This window comes from Channa argus, chromosome 1, assembly GCF_033026475.1.
Source record: "Channa argus isolate prfri chromosome 1, Channa argus male v1.0, whole genome shotgun sequence".
Lineage (NCBI taxonomy): Eukaryota > Metazoa > Chordata > Actinopteri > Anabantiformes > Channidae > Channa > Channa argus.
The window spans coordinates 919,602-929,158 of NC_090197.1; the positions used below are offsets into that span (position 1 = coordinate 919,602).

General features: G+C 41.3%; 1 long non-coding RNA gene across 1 annotated transcript; it reads right to left on the bottom strand.

The window, feature by feature from the left end:
• Positions 1–338: 338 nt before the first annotated feature.
• LOC137125644 (uncharacterized) lies at positions 339–9,296 on the bottom strand. The gene is made up of 2 exons (XR_010914181.1): positions 8,032–9,296; positions 339–7,648 (listed from the first exon to the last, which is right to left on the bottom strand). It is a non-coding gene; the product is annotated as an uncharacterized lncRNA (long non-coding RNA).
• Between the last annotated feature and the right edge of the window lie 261 nt (positions 9,297–9,557).

Here is a 9,557-nt window from a genome sequence, read left to right on the forward strand (position 1 = left end):
AATGGCAGCTCCAGAGCCCATCACCAGAAAGTCTGTCAGAAATTAGTTGAAGAAAAAAAAAGAAGAGGGAAACATTGAATAGTTCTAAGATAACACACAGAAAATATATATAAAATGGATAAGCCAGGATAAAAGTTCATATACAGCTGCAAAATTAAAATATTAATTTCTGAATCAAAATGTACATCTCTTAAAACCTCTTCTGTCTTGTTGCTGGTGCTTCCCTACCTTCCCTCCATGTCTCCATGTCATGGCTCCCATCAGCTTCATTCATGGTCACCAGACAAATCCCGCTTTGATTGTCCACAGTGAGGTCAATAAGTAACAGACGAATCAGCTTTGGTCCAACAGGAAGCTTTATTTCTTTACAAAACAAGAGCGCGGGCTGATAAAGGAGCTCGGACAGAAGGCCAGAAGATAGAGCTACACTTCAGTTTGGACACGACAACTTTCAACCACTTAGAAAATATAGAGGAGCTCTGTTCACACACTGATACACACAATCGGCACATCATCTACAATGTAAAAAAGAAAAACAAATAGCCAGGAAATCTGCACATCACCTACACTGTTAAAAAAGAAAAGAGCAAGAAAAACCACAGCTGGCTGTGTCGTCCAAAACAAGTCAGTTTACACTTTGAAAAGCCAGTAGTTAAACCACTGAGATAATCAGATTACATTTTTTATATGGTTTCTCAGTTCCCAAGATACAATTTCACTTTGAAACTTTTACTCTGCAACTTTACAGCAAGTGAATTATTGTCTAAAATTATTAAATTATGTTTGTGTTGAAATTTCAACTTTTGTAATTCAACAAATCATTTTGAAGAAAACCTTGAAAATGTTCTAAATAAACAAATTACTCCACATTAGCCAGAGCACTTGTTCTGACAATGACGTGTGTCATTTATCAACGTCACTTTTAACACTAAATTTTCAGCCCCTTCTCATTTCCAAGGTGTCAAAAAGGTGCCAATTTGTGTAACCATGTGCATCTGTAATTGACAAGACACAGGACTTTACTAGTGGCGACCGCGGTTTGATTCCTGTGTGACATGTTGTAAGACATGAGTCTTCATGACAATCGTTACACAACGTGACGCAAATGGTTATTATAATAAGAAAGCAGGTGTAACATTGTCAGTGTTTGTTGCATTTAGTTTTGAATGTACTTTGTCTGGCACCTTACCACAGTTTCAGTATAATACGCTAAGGGATGTAAAAGAGCAGCACAATTTGACCCCTTGGGAAGCGTCATCTGCTGCTGTGGGATGAGAACTTGTTAAAACTTCTGATTATAAATAAAATCCAATTAACACAATTTTCAAAGTAAAAGATTCAAGGTTTTAGCTGCAGTAGTAAGTTTAGTGCAGATTAACTTCCTGTTTGATACGACTGTGTTTAAACTGGCCTGTGGTTTTTCTGTTTGGTTAGTTTTAGTGTGCAGAGCCAAAAAATAAGAAAAAGTTCACATGTCCATAAAAGCATTTACTTGAATTCTTTATCAAAACTAAAAACTTTGCATTGATAACTGAAAGAAGAGGGTGTTTTCCACCATCTGTTGTCAGTTTGTGTATTTGCAGTTGCGACTTGAAAAGCCAGTCGTCACCAGCTAATAAAACACAGCAGAGAGAAGAACACGTGATTCAGACAATCTCTGAAAATACGTCGAGCTGAAATTTACATTTTTGATCTTTTGTTTCTGTGACACAACTTCTTCAAAGCCACAACACAGAGAAGAACAGAAACCAGTTTGTTCACACGCAAGACTTCACAGTTTCAGGGCAGGCACACATTCAACACAATGTACTCGCAGGGAAAATCCACATTAACCCAAGTGATGAGACGCTGTCTTCTCTGTCTCTTTGTAGTTTGCATCTTCATAGTAATTTTCTGTTTCTACAATCTATGTTTATGTATAGCTACAAGAGCAACCGCTAACCTGTTGTGTGGGGGATGAACTTGTTGAAATTCAACCGTTTCCATAAAGACTGAAATACAAATTAAAAAAGACTGAAATAGTTTGCAACTAATTCTAACAATTCTGTGTGATGAAACTGTATCATGTTGTTTTTTAGTTTTATACTTGTGCAGGCACAGAGACACAACACTGTGTGCACTTTTCCGTCTTTACTTATACTCACTTAAACACCATGCATTTACTCATTTTATTTAAATTATTCATCCGCACCAGTTAACACTGAAGCCTCATCCAGCACCTGCAGGAAAAACTCTTTATGTCATTGAGGGTCTTTAATTTGTTCTTTTCGGTTGGTTGGCAACTTTCTATCGCATTCAAGTCAAACAGAAGCTCCTGCTCCAAACCTCTTAGGCTCCTGACCCCGTGTCTGGCTTCTGATGGATTTTCCCTTCAAGCACAGTGTGAAGAACAACAAACAGTTTGGGTAAACCAGAAGCAGTGGCAAGTCCCCAAACCTTCACTGGAACAAACACGCAAAAATAAAACACAGCAGAAAAGAGAAAACCAGTCCCGACTCCCTTAAAGGGTAAAAATCAGCAGCGACAGAGCTGCTGCAGCTTCTAATCCTATGTAAACAGGCTTAGTGTAAGGCAAGGAGGAAGAGGAGGAGGAGGAAGGACTTAGAGAAAGAGGCTGAAGTAAACTTTAAGATAACTCGGGGGGAGGAGGAGGAGGGATGAAAGAGTAGGAGGAAGACAGGATGATGAAGAGGGTGAGTAAGTGGAGGGAGGCGGACAGGCGAGGAGGAGGAGGACGACGAGGAGGAAGAGCAGGATGCAGATGGCTGAAAGGCAGACAGCAGAATTAAAGGGATCAGATGAAGGCTCAGACACCAAAACCTGGGCTCAAAACTTGAATCAGAAACGAGACAGCGAACGCCTCAACGACGAGCCGCCGAGTTTACGACAATATTTCCACACAGCTGCCGTCGCCACGAGTCCGTTCTCACAAACGAGTCTGAATCCATCTGCACTTTTTACAAAAGTTCTTAAAGATCAGTAATAATACGACTTTCAAAGGCTGAGAATAACGATTATTATTTCTTTCTGTATCAGATGAAAGGTTCTGTAAAACAACAAAGGTCTGAACATTATATTTATTTATAACTACCACAGGTGGAGGAAGTACTCTGATGTTTCAGTTAGGAAAAGTACTAATAACAGACTGGTTACTACTACTTTAAATACTTTTGTTAATTAGCTGATTATTTTCTCAACGAATCGACTCAACAGTCACAGTCAGGCCTTCATTGTATTGGTTTTGTCTGAAAGCACTAAATCTTTCAAAAGACTAAAAGGGAAAAAAAAAAAAAGCAGCAAATTATCAGAAACTGGAACCGTGACAACAAATCATTCGAGTGATGACTGTGGTGCTGATTACGTTTCTAACAGCAAATCTTGTTCGATCTTTGTTTGGTTCATATGCAAGAACCAGAACTCCTCATGTAGTGGAATAAAAACGGTATTTCTCCCTCTACTTGAACGGAGTAGAGGTATAAAGTTGCAATGAAAATAAAAAATAAAAGCTTAAATTTGTACTGAACTAAATCCCTCCACAGGTAACGAGTGAATAAAAGCCGTTAAACTGATAAAACTCCACTGGGCTTTATCAGTTTTGACCACAGGATCATCAGCTTCACATTTCTCGGTTTATTATTTGCTGTCAGATTTGTCTGATTCATATTTTCTGTCTGAACAAATAAAAATATCTTCGGATGTTTGTGTCTGCTGTGTTTAGCCACAGAGGGTTAATAGACTCATGCTTTTTCCTTCAACTCTTGCTGCTCGCTCGCGTTTGTCTTGATTGATTTAGTGAAATTGTCCCGCCGTCCTTCTGTCTCCATCGTGATTTAAACAGAGAGAGAGAGACAGACAAACAGGGAGAGGGAGACTTAACAGTTTTCCCTTCACATTCCGGCAGATGAATGGAGCTGGTGTCTCGTTTCCATCTGTCTCCGTGTGCTCTTTAAGCAGGTAATAATTAAAACCATCACTGCCGCCCTGAGGAAACAAGCTCCATTAAAACACAGCAGAGACATTTAAATGTGAGACTAATGGAGCAGTTACAACTCAGACTGACTCTTCTCTCCTTTTGATGAAGATCTAAAGACAACAGGAGCTTCTTTTGGATATATCCGCTGGTATCTGAGCTAAAATACCTTAAATGTAAATACTGTGCTGCTGCATTCACAGGGAAAAGGAAAACTTCATTTTCCTAAGTCAATCATCTGAAGTGTTCTTCCACCACTGAATATGAGGTCACCAGATCGTCCACCCTTGCTGAACAGGACCACGTCTTATCAGGGACACTGAACCTCATGCAAAAACAATGTGGACAATGACACAATTTCTCTTACAAGCTGCACTTGTGTCTCATGCTGTACACGTCCTATACAAGGAGTCTTAATCTAAAGTGGGGACATGACCAGTCCACAAAGACCATGAGATATTTAATGAGGGAGACGACTGTTTGGAAATGACATGGATTATTAGAACATCTGATTCATCACCAGTCCTCATTCATCAGAGCAAAATGTCTCATCGTCAGGAAACTGCAGAGTTTTTAAAAGTTGAGTAAAGATAAAGCTTCCTCCACCTGTTTCCTGCGAAAAGATCTTAACTCTAAGAAGATGATATTACATTATAAAAAGATTTACAGCATGAATAAAAACCCAAACGTCCTTTCTCAAGGCCTGTGTTGCTGTGACGCTGCATAACCCGCAGGACACACGTCCACCTAAAGGTACGAGCCTCTGGTGTCCCTTAGTGTCAGCGTCTCCATGAATGATTTTACTTCTTAACAAGTGCTGCAAAATCTCCAAAGCACATTCAAAGCTTCACATTTTATTTTCCACATGACCTTTAATGCTTGGCAGTGCTGAAGCTGCCGAGGCTTTAACTGAACCGAACCTCCTCAGAAGGGGGTCTACAGAGACCACCTAATTATTAGTAATAACGCTCTGAGATCAGATAAATGCTGCAAAACCTGAACCTTTAGCCCTAAAGAAAAAGCTCAATCTGCCTGATTTGTAGCCACACAGACACAAGTCCCAGCAGGTCCATGTCCCCACAGTTTAACACCACTGGTGTTTTAACAAGAATCGATAAATCTATGCGGTCGAGTCCCCAGAGCGGTGCAGAAACGTGTCCACATTGTAACAGGAAACACACACACACACACACACCTGTCCAGCACATGCCTGCACATGAAATTAAAGCTTCCGCACAGAATCATTTCCCTCCTGCAGCAGCTGACAGCAGAGTAATGAGAGTTTTAGTTCTTCCAGGGAGAGACGAGCGATAAGACAGAGGGAGACGTCAACGTCGCCGAGAGCTCCTCTTTATTGTTGCTTCCACCTTTATCTGCTGTTTTACTTCTTTATGTGCTTAAGCTAAACAAAAGTATTTCACCTGTCACTGCTGTAAAGCTAAAAGAAACTGAAAAACGGCAGAGAAGCCGGTCATAAAGATAAGCCTGGAGCTGAGAGGGAGAAAGTGAGGGAGGGGGTGAGGAATGAAGGGGGAGGGAAGGTATCATTCGGCAGTGAGCTGCTGGGAGTGTCTAAGTGTGTGTGCAGACATAGGCAGTGTGTGTGTGAGTGTGTGTGTGTGTACAAAGGCAGTAGATGTGGTTACACTTTTATACTGTTTATCACTGAGTGTCCTCACTGCTGTGGATCCATTAAAATGTTTGGACTCCTCAGTGAGGACAAATTCGAGTGTGAGTAGATCATAAATATTAAAGTGAGAACATCTCTGCTAATGTGGGAACGAGAGTGAAAAATTTAAGACATTTCTGTGATTTTGTTTTGTTTTTTTTTTTCGGAGGGAGGCGTGAAAAGTGGGAACATCTTTTTCAAAATGGAGGACAGTTTGTGGAAAGAAACATTTTAATCATCGTGCTAAGGCTAAGAACACAAAGTTTAACTTTAGGTGATGAGTGCTCGTAGTGTAGGTAGGTGTCATTTGGAAACAGGACAATTTTTAAAAGTGAAGACATTTTAAAACTTAAATATTGGATAAAAACATGGAAATATTTATAAAGGGATGTTTTCTACAGTACATGAGACTGTAAGTAGACTTTACATTCTCAGTAATGGATCACAGGACGTTTCTACCCAACTCTGAACAACAAATGTGTTTTTTTTTTCCCCAAATCCCAAATTTGGGAAAAACTGAAATGCATTTACAGGAAAAAACTGCCCAACTAATCTGAAGCAACGTAAATAAAAAAAATTCAAATTGGGACAAAAGAGCCTAGAAACTGCAAAAAAATTTGATTGGATTTTTCAAATGAAATTTTAGCTTAAGAGACTAAAATTTGCTTAGGTGTATCAGGAAATGAACTTTAGACCTTTCTCTTAAAAATATATGCAAAAAAAAAAAAAAAAAAAAAAAAGCACTGAGCTGAGAGAGACAACAACTTAATTTTGTGCAATATTCTGTTTTCCATTTGGACCTAAAGGGCTGAAATCTTGGGGACGGAGCCTGGGTCGAGCTGTTTTCAATTCAAAACTGGACAAAAGGTGCCGACCGTGGTGGCGCAGACGTGAGACAGGCAAACTGCTGCTGTTGGGCACATTTTTATAAAGATTTTGACAAAAAGAGAAAGAAACTGTGGATGTCCTGACTCCTCAGTGGACATTGACCCAAAGTCCATCCTGCACATTTACAGCCACAAGTTTATAAAAACTAAAGAAACTTAAAACCTGTGGATGCATGAAGATGTTTGTCGTGTTGGACTTCAGGCCTGAGAGGCTGAAATTAGGGCTTTGGAAACTCATGTGCCAAACTTCCAGCATTAACAGAAATCCGGACACTTTTCTGAAGCACAGCGGGCAGCTCAACACTGACAGAACCTCTGTAAAAAGAGACAAAGGCAAAAAATAACCAAATTAGAGGCTTTGAACTGGAGACAACCAAGATAAGACGATGTGTCTCTGACTGGGTGGGAACGTGATGGAGGTAAAACTCTTCTGTGATCCTCATGTGCTGGACAAAAAACCGAAACTGCCATCATTGTCCGTTTCAGATGTGTAGGAGGGCCCCACATGATCAGATGGACCCCCAGATCTTTAATAAAAGTAAAACTCTACAATTTTAAACCCGAAAACAACCATCCATCATTTCAGATCCACTTAATCCTGCTGTGTTCAGTCAGCAGAGGCTTCGTCCCTGCTCTGTTCCTGTGGATCTTCTTTGGGGGTTCGGGGGTTTGGTCTGCTCCCTGCAGAGAGGACCCCAAGACGTTTTAAATAGCAGAGTGAACATTCGGTCCCATCAAAGAAAAGGAAGAGGAGGAACAGCGTTGGAGGGGGGGGCAATGGTGCGGTTTAATTTGGACCTGGATGATAATTTAACAGATGAATTCTTTAAGAAAATGAACAGTTTGAGGCTTTTAACACAAAATAAATCTAACCCCCCACCCCCACCCCCCCTTCTTTGCCACATCAGTGTTCAAGCCTCCCTGCAGAAAACTGCCCAGAGGGGAGCAGCCTTTCATTTCCTTCTGATTCTTTTCAGCGACTTCAAAGTGTTTCTCTGCCTGGGGGGATCCTCAGCTCGAAGGTTCAGGCTCCCTGCGAGGTTGTTTGACAGGAGACCTCCGACCACGAGGAAGCCCATTACAGCTGAGTTTGTGCAGGTCGTCTCGCAGGCTCTGCTGCTGCTGGAGGAAATGAAACAGAAAGACATTACTGCAGCTCTGCTGTGTCCTTCCTCTGCTCATTTTCTGGTGTCTACTGATGATTAAGCTAAGGACAGTCAGTCAGTCACTCACTCAGTCGACCAGCAGATTTATTGATGATAAAATTAACTAAGCCTACTCCAGATGTTGGCCATGCTACATTTGATTATACTTCCAACATCTCCTGCAGGCTTATTTAAACATTTTAACCTGTTTTTCTCCTAAAATGCAACTTAAAATACCACTGACGACAGAAAGCATCTCTGCCTCATTGTCTGCTGCAACATTTGTCCCAATTCTCCAACATCCATGTTTGGAATCTTATGCAGATTTTAGTGACGCTGAGGCTGTAATACCAGACACACCTGTGTGTTTGACAGGTTGTCTACACTTCCCGTCGGATGGCAGGTTTGTGTCAAACTGGTAAAATCAGCAGCTGAAGATTCTCCTTGTCGAGTTGTTCGTGGTCACTCGTTTCATTTCTCCCCAGTTTCCTTCAGAGCTGAGTGAGCCCATCGTCTACGTGGTGGGACGGCCGACATTACAGACATCAACTGGCACTGAAAACACCAGTTACTAAGCAACAACCAGGCCGACAGGACGACAGAGAGCCGCTGGAAACCAGCTTGTCTCGTCTCTGCAGTCAAACCCATTCAACACAGCCTCGTCACTCCTCTGTGCTCCTGCATTTCTTGCTCCTAGGCCTCCTCCTCCTCCTCCTCCTCGCTCAAAAATAACACTGCATTGTTCACCTGTTCTTTCAGTGATCTTCACAAGTTCTCTGAATAAGTTCTTAAAGTCTGTCGATAAAGGTAAACAAAAAAGAAAAGAAACAGAAAACCATCTTTCTCCATGAGAGACAGCAACCCTAACATGCTGCCCGGCAGACACTATGATGGACGGAGAAATCCCTGCTCACCTTCACATCCTCACATTCACTGCATGTTCTCGCTGCAGCGCTGCAGTGTGCAGGGATTTCTGCAACCTTCACAAGTCAGAGATCTGGGCAAAATAAGATCTGCAGAGTGGAAGGTTTACTATAGACAGGATAGAATTTTTTTTTTTATGCTTTTAGTTTCTTCTGATTGCACCAAATTCAGACACTGTTTTTTTTGTCATTTTTGACACTTTTCTAATGAACTCTGACAATCACTGAAACAGGTTGTCTTCATGAAAAATGCCTCTGTTTATTTGCTCATATTTAATCAGATTGATTTATTTAGATTACTTACAGCAATTTCAGTTTTTGCCCAGATGTTTGCCTGCCAGGCAGACTGAGGCAACATCAGACTGGAAACTGTAAAATCACAAAGTGCACTTTCCTCAAATTGTTGCATTTGAAGTTTTTGCCTTAGCAGAACAACTCTGGCCAGTATTTCACCATAAATGTGCAAACATTAGATCATCTCTGACCTTGCAAGTTTAGCCTTTGACCCCTTAGAGGGTTTTAACACCCAAAGTGGAAATCATTGTACTCCAACATTTAAACTGGTCTGGTTTTCCTTGGTAGTTAGCCAACATGTTTCCTCGGAGGACAAACATGCACTTGTGTTTCACTTTCTCAGTGTGATCATTGCCTCAGTTTAATTTGTTTTCTGTCAGGGTTGCTGCCTCTCATGCTGCCTGTCAGGAAATCCGGTAGTCAAATGTGTCCTTTTCCATGTAGTCCGTCCAGGTGGAGGACGGCATGCTCCGATAAGGGTCCAAAAGGATCCGGAAACAACGGACGATCAGTAGGCCCAGAAAGATGAACAGAATGAGTACAAAGACGAAGGCCGCCCTTTGCTCTAATGTGAGAAAGGATGCGGATGCCAAAGAGGAAGAGGAGGAGGAAGAAAAGTCTGATTCAGAAGCAGAGAAGGTGCTGCTGTAGAGGTCGTCAGCCATGTTG